The following is a 12,161-nucleotide window of genomic DNA, read 5'->3' as shown; positions in this document are numbered from 1 at the left end:
TTTTATGATAAAATGTGATGAATGAACATGTCAAATATGAAATAGTTCGTATGTTGACCTAAATATAATAATAATAATAAAAATAACCAAAATGAAAAGAAATTATTAAGTTTGCACACACAAATCAGCATCATCCTGGACGAGCAGAAAAAGACTGAATGGACATTACACAAAAAAAAAGTAAAAGCATACAGCTTTTACTGAAAGCATTTGACAGGGAGGACAGAAAAATATTTCTCAACAATTTAACTGTACAGTGTATTATATTTTGAATAATCTTTGAATAAATCCAAATCACATATGCAGACTGCACAGCAGTTTAAAGGATTTAAAACAATAATTCTCTGAATATTGTAACCATAAATATGTCCCAAACATACTATCTAATCTGTAGATGGACTCTTTGGAAGCTGCTAAGATCATATCATAGAACATTAATCAGAAACTGAGAACCCCTCTTACATGTCAGCTGAGACGCAATAATGAATTTAAATATGTCTAGATATAGTCATAGACATTAGATGAATCATAATATTTGTCTTCATCAACATCATCAGGTGAATATTGTATTATCTGGTTTACATACAAATGCAAAGTAAAAACAAACACAATTCCATCAGCTTTAACTGGACTTGATATTAATTACAATGACACCTCATTTTAAGTCTTTCATTGAATTGTATGTTTTTTGTTTGTTTTTTCAGTCTTTTTTCTACACTATGAGCCACAAACACATGGAACACTTCAACCCAAACAAACTCTCACATTAATGTGCAGCTGTTGCTGCCTTGTTACCTTGCTGTCATGTTGAAAGCCTCTGTCGAAGCCATCATTCCAGTGTTTTGTTGATGGTGTAGGCATACTGCTCCTGTAGATACTTCCTGTCAAATTTCTGTCCAGTAGACTGGTCACCGAGACAAGTGTTTAAGTGAACGGTGGCTTTGAACCTGGAGGACAGGAGGACCAGGGACAGGGCCAAGGTGACCACAGAGAACGGGACGCTCTCTACTGAGAGGGTGAACGGGATGACGATGCGGTTTCTTCCTGGACGACCATGTTTCTCTGCGAGAGAGTCATAATATTTCCACACACCATCATCTGGTTCAAGAGGACTGACAGTGATGTTTGGGATCATCTGTCCTCCAGCCTTCTTCATGGAGTTCCAGTGATTCGGCAGTTTCACAGGTCGATGTCCTTCATCAGGAGTTTTACAACTTTCTTTCCCAGCACAGTAAAATACTCTGTGCTCAGGCCTCATTTTTCCTGTAGCAATATAGTACGTTTCAACTACAGTGACACAGTTCCAGGGAGAATAGAGGACCACGTCTGTGATGGTGGGCAGAGGCAGCAGACAACAGGCTGGGATCATGAAGTCTCTGATTGATCCATGAGACAAGAAGGTGATGTCAACATGGTCACCGTGGTCCTTCTTCTCTTCCTCATCAATGTGTTTTTTCAGGAAGTGAAACACGTCCACAAGTTTGATGAATGAGATACATCCAGAGTTTTCTCTCAGCCACTTTGGGACGGACTCATTTTTGCAGTTTTCCTCTGCAAGCTTTAGTAGTTTCTGTCTTTCATCTGAGATTTTCTTTCTGTTGGTTTGCAAATGCAGCTTATATCTCAGCAATATTCTTCTTCTCAAGAGAAAACTGAAAAAAGTAAAGATAACTATCACCTTTACACAGTCCAACTTACACAATATTCAAATAAACTCTGAGTCATACTAATTAGAAGGTGCATTTTAAAACAACTTTACTGTCTGAAGCAGCTGATCAGCATAGTTTACATGCTTCACTGTCAGGAGAAAATTTTTGCTAGATTTTCTCTGAAAACTTTTAGAGACTCACTCATTTCCGTTTTTTCGTTCATCTCCGCTAAAGCAGAGACCAGCTCTCTCAGACTCTGAATGGTGTCTGATGTAATGTTGGTTATAGTTGAACTCTTCAGCTCTTTCCTCCTACGACATGGAGAAGAATAACAAAGATTTTGCTGTTAACAACAAGTTAAGAAAGGGTGAATGTTGTTTTTGGACTGAATGAATTCTGTCACAAACATCCTCTGATGACACAGACTCAGCTGTGACCGATGATAGTAGCAATCAAAGGAAAACGAGGGGAGCAACCCAAGACAGGACACCAAGGCACGTAACAGAATAAAACAGAAAACTAAAAACTTGATAATGAAAAAAACAGACAGAACTAGAATCCTGACAAGATGCTTAGTAGCATCAAGTGTTTGTGATAACTTACAATGAGTCTTTTACAGTGCTGTGGAGGAAAACAATTATTATCTAGTAAAATAAACAGTGTAATCAAGAAAAATTTACAGAATTAGCTTAATGAACAAATGTATAAAAGTAGTTGGAAAAACAGTGTCCAAGGTGATGTGGTTGTTTGGCCAGTTGCATAGCAACAGCGGCATGGATCGTGTCGCGTGGTGTTTCCAACAGACTGGATGAATTGGCCAAAAATATTATTTGACATCTTATATTTTCTCTTTATTAAGACTAGATTCTGTTGGTAAGATTGCAATAATGTGAACTGACTTGGTACTTACTTGAGACTCTCACATGCCTCAAAGTAACTCAGGAATATGTTACTCTACCACGAGTCACCTCTAGCAAGACAATTGGTATAAGTCACTGACATTAAAACTCAAACTCTTTCAAGATCTCGATTTATTATCTGACTGGTCTAAATATATTTGACATTGGACCTCAATATCAGACTTTATAACTTAGAGATCACAATGAAGACAACATGCTTAGGATGGCATGTGACAATTACTGGAACCAGGCAGACACACACACACACACAAAATGATTTAGGGACGACCATGTAATAGAAACCACACTATGACATAACAACTGGGTTAATCACCACAATTAAAGACACACCTTTAACATGTTCATGATCTGTACTTTCTGTTCTCCTTTTATCACCATATCACTCAGTTGTGTTTCAGCACATGTCAGACTGTGTTTCTACTTTTTTCTCTCCACTAAGTGACACCATCCTTCTGAGTTAAAGTGATCCAGTGATTGATTAGTTTTCCTGAGAGATAATGTCACAGCAACTGACTAATCTCTCAAACTCTGACTGTGCGAGTCACAGACATCACACCATTCACTTTTTCCTCCATCACTAAACCTGATCTTCTGTCTGTGGATGCACACTTGATAATTCATTTTAGTTTTCAGGCTTGTTGCTGATACTTGAAGATTGTTGCATCTAGAAACAAAATGAGTTGTAATTGTTAATTGACATGTTATGTACCAGTCATGATTCTCCCCAGTTTGTCTGATTTCTTTAAATAATAACTGTTAATAACAAATAACTGATGTTCATGTTCACTGTACTTCTAAGACTGTTGAAGTGAAATTCATGCTGCAACACTCTTCTATTACTCGTTTACACACACAAATCAGCCACTTTTATCCTGGGTAAGACAAGCAGAGAAAGACCAAATGACGTTACACACAAAAAAAATTAAAAACATGACAGCTTTTACTGAAAGAGTTTCATGAGAAAAATACATCTGAACAATGTGTGATGACATTCAGGAAAATATTTCTCAACAATTTAACTATACAGTGTATTATATTTTGAATCATCTTTGAATAATAAGACACATTTCAGAGTCAGTGGACAGATTCAAATCACGTACACAGACTGCACAGCAGTTTAAAGGATTTAAAACAATAATTCCTTGAAGTCACAACCATAAATATGTCCTAAACATATAATCTGGACTCTTTGGAAGCTGCTAAGATCATATCATAGAACATTAATCAGAAACTGAGAACCCCTCATCCATGTCAGCTGAGACTCAATAGTGAATTTAAAAATGTCTAGATATAGTCATAGACATTACATGGATCATAATATCTGTCTTCATCACCATCATCAGGTGAATATTGTATTATCTGGTTTACATACAAATGCAAAGTAAAGACAAACACATTCCCATTAGCTTTAACTGGACTTTATATTAACTGCTAATTAGCTTATGTTAGCTGACAAGCTAAACTACAGCGATACCTGATTTTAAATTTCATTAATTTCATTAAATTTATTGTTTGTGCTTTTTTCCCAGTCTCTTTTCTACACTGAGCCACAAACACATGGAACACTTCAACCCAAACAAATTCTTACATTAATTTGCACCAGGAAGACTCGGTTGAAACTTTCATTACAGTGTTGTCGATGGCACAGGCATACTGCTCCTGTAGATAATTCCTGTCAAATTTCTGTCCAGTAGAATGGTCACTGAGACAAGCGCTGAAGTGAACAGTGGCTTTGAACCTGGAGGACAGGAGGACCAGGGACAGGGCCAAGGTGACCACAGAGAACGGGACACTCTCTACTGAGAGGGTGAACGGGATGACGATGCGGTTTCTTCCTGGACGACCATGTATCCCTGTGAGATATTTATAATGTTTCCACACACCATCATCTGGTCGAAGAGGACTGACAGTGATGTTTGGGATCATCTGTCCTCCAGCCTTCTTCATGGAGTTCCAGTGGTTCGGCAGTTTCACAGGTCGATGTCCTTCATCAGGAATTTTACAACTTTCTTTCCCAGCACAATAAAATACTCTGTGCTCAGGCCTCATTCCTCCTGTAGCAACAAAGTATGTTAAACCAGAAGTGACACAGTTCCAGGGAGAATAGATGACCACGTCTGTGATGGTGGGCAGAGGCAGCAGACAACAGGCTGGGATCATGAAGTCTCCGATTGATCCATGACACACGAAGGTGATGTCAACATGATCACCGTGGTCCTTCTTCTCTTCCTCATCAATGTGTTTTTTCAGAATGAACACATCCACAGTCTGATGAAGGAGACAGACCTGTTTTCACAGCACATTCAGACGTCTCATTTATGCAATTTTCCTCTGCAAGCTTTAGTAGTGTCTCTGTTTCATCTGAGGCTTTCTTTCCGTTGGTTTTCAAATCCACCTTATGTCCAAAAAATATTCTTCTTCTCAAGAGAAAGCAGAAAAAAGTAAAGATCACACATATCTATTACTGTCTTAAGCAGCTCAGCATAGTTTACATGCCTTAATTTGTTCGTTGGAGCAATGTGAAGATTTGTAGTAGTATATAATTATTTGGAGAGACACACGATTTCCATTTCAGCCACTCCAGTCTCATGACAACTGAGCGTAAGTCATGATGTAACAGTTGTTTCATAGCTGAACTCTTCTGATCTTTCCTCCTACGACTTGGAGAATAGCAAAAACTTTACTGTTAACAACATGTCCAATGTTTTTTGGGCTGAACATGCAAAAACACAAAATCTTACCAAGTATATTTGTCTCATTTCTAGTCAAAATATCTCATTACACTTAATATAAGACACGACAATAAGTTTAATAATAAGTTTTAAGACAATACATCTTGAATACCTTGCTAAGTGAAAAAGTCTTGAAAAAATCTTGTTTTGAGTCATATGTCATACGAAACAAGCTATTTTGACATTTGAAGAGGCTTTTAAGCTGCTGTGTCTTGTTTCAGGAACTAGACTTACTTGATTTAAGAAAATATATCTTGTTTATAGGAAAGCCTCAAGTTTCAATGGATTTTGACAAAACTCATCAGATGGTGACTTTCTGGAGTCTCTGCTGTTTGCGTCATGGTGATCACAAGACTAGGGATTCCCAGAATGTTGAAGTATTCCTTCAATCAAAATAAAACTCCAACAAAATGGAATAAAATACAATGATACACAAATCCAGGATTCAGTTACATAAAATTAATTTCTGCCATAAATCCCTGTCGTCCGAGACGTTTTGAATTAGTATTTCATTGCAGGTTAAGTTGTGTCGAATATCCAATGTTTTTTAGTCACATACGTTTAAATATTATCCATGTTCACTGTGTATTTGTTGTATACACGCTAACGCTACCTGAGCTAACTTGCTAGCTAAAACCGCTAACAGCATGGACGAACTTGATGATGCCACGATGTCGACTTTAAGAGGTAATGTAGTCAAATATACATTTTGACATAGTTATTGTTTTATTTTTACGTCATGAACTGATTTTAATTAAATTGGTTTTAATATAAATTGGATAAATTGCGCATGATACTGGTTACTTGTTTCATTTAAATCCAGTTACGGGGGTGGATCTACTCAATTCTATACTAAAACATTAACCTTCTGAATAGCCACAACTTAAAATGGAAATTATTTAGAATTTATGCTTTTATGAGTTTCTCCAAAATTGTAGATCGCTATATATATGCTGTATATTTGAATTAAATTCGCTTCAGAGTAAAGAGAATTATGACCAATTACAGTGTTTAATCCATCACTCTGATATGGTGATGATGGTGATAGTCCACTGAGGAATGTAATTTCTTTATCTATTGTTAATGCACTAACTAGTCTGTGCTAGCCAGTTGTTTCATAGAGTTTGTTCTATCGCAATAATTCATCTTGCAATATGTGTCTTACATTATGTCACAGCTGCAAACATAAGTGAAGAAATTATTAGCACTCCGTCTCATGAAGATCTGCAGGACCTTTTCCCAGGCCCAGAACTTCTTGCGACGAAAAGCAAAGAGAGCTTAGATACAGACTGTGAGCCAAAACATGACTGGTGCTCCAGTCAAACACTTAAAGCTCTGATGTCTCAGTGTAACTGACTAACTGTACTGTATTGTAAGAACTGTTGACTCCTGCATTTCAGAGCTAAAAAGGCATGTTTTTTCTTATGCAGAGAAAATAAAAAATTATTTGTTTAATGCAAGACTTGTTTTCATTCAAGTAGGTGGTTGTCTTAAATCTAGACCAGTATCACTATTGTAGAGCTTACAGTAAGTTAAATGTACTTGAATTGAGATGAATTATGATTATTATTATTACACTTCAAATAAATGTTAATGTTCTTTGTGTATGATTTTAAATCTATTGATTTAAGATCAAAGCTAATCATAACTCCGGAATTGACAAGAATCATCTTGTTAAGTGGCTCTGGATTTAGTTTTTTCACCCATATCGAAATAAGTAAATAGTTTTGAGATTATTTGACTTGCATACAGTTCTTGGAATGAGTGTTTCATCACTTATTTTAAGATATTTCTCACTTGATATGTTTATTTTTTCTTATTTTAAGAAATCTTACCAAGTGTGATTATCTTACTGTACTGGCAGATTATTTCGCTCCATTTTAGTCTATATCTGCTCCAACCAAGTATTTATTTCTTATATTAAGGCTATTGATTTTTGCAGTGAATGAATTCTGTCACAAACATCCTCTGACGACACAGACTCAGCTGAGCTAAACTAAAGCTTGATTTACGTGTGTTGAATTTCAATGCATGAGAATGGGCTAAATGATATGAACACAGTGGTCATGACATGTTTTAGCAAGGAGGAGCTGACAACCTGGATACCTGCAGTGGAAGTTTGTCTCTAAAATGTTACTGAGGCTGACAAACTTCACACAATCTACAAATCTTTGTTGTGTAGAGACATCTTACCTTCTTTGGAGCGATGCAGGACGATCTGATCTGCAGAGAAAATATTTAGCGTGTGAAGTTTAGCTCCTCATGAATGTGCTTGGAAACGCTGAGGCTGACGTTGGACGTTGCAGTCTGATTGGTCAATTCAGTGCCAGGTGAGAAGATAAAGCCAATGAAAGAGAAACTACAGCCGTCAAAAATCCCCGGGGAATTCCACAACCAAACCTCACATTTAACAAACAGCTGATTAACACGGGTTCTAGTAAACGGTCATATTTATGTAATGTTTGAAGCAGGAAAATTTGTACTGAAATAAAAAATAACTAGTTTTCAGTCTCACTGGCAGCTCTGTGAGAGTATTAGTGACTTGACTTGTACTTGACCTGACCCCCCAAAAAATGACTTGGGACTTAGTTGAGACTCTTACATGGGTGACTTGATCCCATCTCTGCCTCAAAGTGACTCTCAGGAATATGTCAACCTCACTTTAAGAAGACAGTTTGAACTTTATGGAGAGGTGTGAGTCACTGACATTAAAACTCTTTCAAGATCCCGATTTATTATCTGATTGACCTTGTTTCATAGTGAAGACAGAATTACCTTCAGAGCTTTGGGAATTTCTGGTCTGATCTTCATTCAGCAGAATATAAAGCAGGTTAAATATATTTGATATTGGACCTCAGTATCACACTTGATAACTAAGACAGCACCATGAAGACTACATGCTTAGGATGACGTGACAATTACTGCAATCAGCTTTTGTTTTAAATCATCTTCACAGACAGACAAACAGACATACTCTATGTGTGACTTGAAATGTAACATGTTTTTCACAACTGGCGCATCGACTCGCTCAGGGTTTCATTTTTATTTGTACAGTCTTGCTGCAGTATCAGACATCAACACATCTATGTGGCGATCAATAAACTGACGACTAATTTTCTCAGATTATGAAATAACAAACTCCACCAGGTAACTTCTGGTAAGGGTTACCTGAAATAAGGCAATAACCTTAAGTGCCAAAAATCCACATAAGGCAATGTGTTGTGTGGGTGAGGATAGATAGGTGGATAGCAAGATAAAAAAAACATGACTCACCACCTGACCAGCCCAGACTGTTGGTTAGCACAGGAACGTGGTACCAGTCCAGCCAATCAGGGTGAAGATCAGCTCTCCTCCACTGAAGACAGTTTGAACTTACAGACAGGTGATTATGGAGAGGTGTGAGTCACCGACATTAAAACTCTTTCAAGATCCCGATTTATTATCTGATTGACCTTGTTTCATAGTGAAGACAGAATTCTTGAAGACAGAGCTTTGGGACATTCTGGTCTGATCTATATGAGAGATAGCATAAAAAGCATGTTAAATATATTTGATATTGGACCTGAGTATTAAACTTGATAACTGAGACAGCACCATGAAGACTACATTCTTAGGATGACGTGTGACAATTACTGGAACCATTAGTGCATTTTCTTTTAGTACAGTCACAGACAAAATACTAAACAAATCCTGAAACAGCCATTAACATCTTAAAATTGATTAGTGCCATAAAAATACAAAAGAAAGTTTGAGTGATCCACTAATGAAGGCCGTGCTTTTTATTAAAAGACAATTTTTTCTGTTGCCATGCTTGGTGTCTACTGTATATAAAGCCAGTACATTTGAAAGTTCTTCAGAGACAAAAATGGCTAAAACAATGAACCTAATCCAGGAAAAAAAACTCAGGAAGGGTACAGCTGCCACCACATTGCCAGGAAGTGCAGATGCAGTCCTTCAGCAGTCAGATTCACTCTGCAGAAATGCAGACAAACCAACAACTTGGAAGACAATCCAGGATCTAAAACTAGTTAAGGTGATGTCCATTTGTTCCAGACTGTGAAAGTCATTGTCTGCAAAGGATTCTGGATAAAATATCAAAAATAAACATTTCATTCATGATTAGACAGGACTGTGATATCACTTTAAGAGGCAGCTGAAAGTCATCAACGACAACAGTGACATCTAGTGTCATTGTGATGGAAACACAAACTGTCTTTTCAATAACAGTTTATAAATCTAAAGACTGATAAAAGTTCAATTTATTCATAACCCATTGGAAATATTAGAATAGTATAATACTGTGTGGATCTCCTGTTTTATATACAGAATGTTTTTAGTTGATTTTGGATGATTTAAAGTTTGATTTCTGCTGAACTTGTTTGAGTGTTTTTGAATCATCTTCACAGACAGATTAACAGACATACTCTATGTAACATGTATTTATGTGGTGATCAATGAACTGACAACAGCTGTAACAGTAATGAAGGAGTTCTTCATATGCTGAGCTACTGTTGCTGCTACTACCTTGACTTAACACACAACTAATAATCTCACATTAAGCAGGAAGAGGTAACTTCTGGTAAGGTTTACCTGTTAACTGGAAACAGAGCAAAGCTGTTGTCAAGACTGACGGAGGAGTCTCTGAGTAATCTGGAAAAATTCTGTTAATCATCTTCAGTTTTGTCCTAAAATGTAAATCTAAAACCCTTTGATGAGACATTTAGCAGAAGGGTTCTGTTTGTACCATAGACAGTACAAAGATGGAAGGGTTATGGTTAGGTCTGTGAAATTATGTCGAAGACGCACCCTTTGTCATCGCAAGACTCCACAGTTTGGTGTAGTGGGCCAACGGTAAGACACAGGCCAACGCATGTCACTACATGAAACCCCTGCATGTTGTGTGTCCTGTTACGGTTCAAAAGGTAAGTATTTATTATTTGGTTAAAGTATTTTAAGGTTTAATACTGCTGACATTATAGTCAGCAAGTCTTGGAGGTTGAGTTTATCAAATATTTCAACCTTAATTCAATTGTGTAACACGTCATCAATAGTGGACCCTAGTTGTCATTATTCCTCTGATGGTTGTGATAAACAAAAAGCGAGTATTAATCTTTTATGCCAAGTTCTGGTTTATGTCTACTCACGAATTTGAATTAAGTGGAGTTGTGGAAAAAATCTCCAGTAGTGGACCTCAGGTTTTTCGGCCGTTATCACAAGACACCCTACCTCAAAGGCCAATCAGAGCAAAGGTCAGCTCTCCTCCACTGTCACCTATTGACTGTAATGGTTGTCATCTTACACACTGCACAGCTGCAGGAAGTGGTGGTAAAAAAAAATTTCTTTTAAGGCAGAGCAATGTGTCTGAGAAGGAGTCATTGCAGGGAACAGGGGCTACAATTACAGTTGAACATGTTGAAATTTCCAAAAAATGAAAAGTATGTATAAGAAGTATAAAAATGGAAGCGGCACATTTTGTGTATCAGTACCACACTTTTCCATACGTGGAGTCAAATATACATTAATACACAGGATGAGATGTTCCGATCCCTTGTGCCATGATCTGAGGCAAAACTCCTTTAGAAGCCCAGTCCAACTGGAAAACTGACCAGCAGACCAGTGGTCAGCTACTAACTAGCCTAGCCACCAGCAGTATGTAAGAAATGATGGGAATGTGACTGCAACCAAACATTTCTTCCTTCTGCCTATATCAGAAATAAGATACAACCAGACACCAGCTACATAGCCCTGTCCACGGCATGAGGTAATGAGAGGTGGTGGGACATGTGACTACCCTTCAACCAACACCTATTGACAGACATTAAACCGGTCCATGGCGCAAAAAAAGTTGGGGACCACTGGTGTACATTACAAATATATCTAGGATATACTCTGATTCCTGAATGTGCTTTCTTCAGCAAATTTTGCTGCATCAAACATCATAATTTACTAGCTAAAATTATGCTAGCGAGGCTAACGTTAGTGTAAGTTTTCCGTTCTGGCTAGATAGCCACTAAAACAGTCTTACACACTCCACAGTACTACATCTCAAGCAAATTATATATAATTGAAGTGAATGTATGTGTTGATAGAATAATCATAGAAGTAAAACAAACCTTGCTTTGCTTGTTTTTGATTGTGATCGTTGATAGAACAGCAGTGGTGGAGTGATATTTACCTTGGCTCTGCTTCTTTCTGTTGTGGTGGACTGGGGTTACTTCTAATTCTCTTTTGCACAGTATAATTCCAAATTTGACCTTTGACTTTCAAGTGACCTTGAATTTGACCTTGTATCTCAAAAATAACCCTGGAAATGAACTTCCCACCCTTGTAAACATACAAAAAGAGGTATCACATGACCATCTGCGTTGTCAAGATCAAAAGTTGAAAATGGGTAAAGAAGGACTCTGACGCCATCTTGAATTCTCACAATGAAATTATATGTGCATGTTATATATTTTCTGAAACTTTATAGTCAGGTGAATGTTGTGGTACTTGTGTTTTGTGTGATGTGTGTCTGATGTTCCTATGTCCTACAGGATTAAAAGAAAGAACATAGTTTAAAAAATGTATGCTTTTGATGGTTTGATGAGCTGCAGTTACCTCCATATTTATCAGACAGGTTCACAACTGGGTTTAAATGGAAGCTTAGAAGGTCCCCTTTAAAATGATACCAAACACAATATTATTGAACATTGAGAAAAGTCCTAATCATGAGGGTAAAACAGATTATGCACATGCATCTAACACACAGTTTTCCTTAGGGGGTGGTTAACTTCATGAGCTGATAACCAATATTTAGCTACTTACCTGAAGAGGCTATCATACAAAAAATTATCTACAGACATATATCTATCCAAAAA

Source organism: Mugil cephalus, chromosome 20 (genome assembly GCF_022458985.1).
Source record: "Mugil cephalus isolate CIBA_MC_2020 chromosome 20, CIBA_Mcephalus_1.1, whole genome shotgun sequence".
Lineage (NCBI taxonomy): Eukaryota > Metazoa > Chordata > Actinopteri > Mugiliformes > Mugilidae > Mugil > Mugil cephalus.
The sequence above is the reverse complement of the archived record's forward strand: the minus strand, read 5'-3'. Positions refer to the sequence as shown.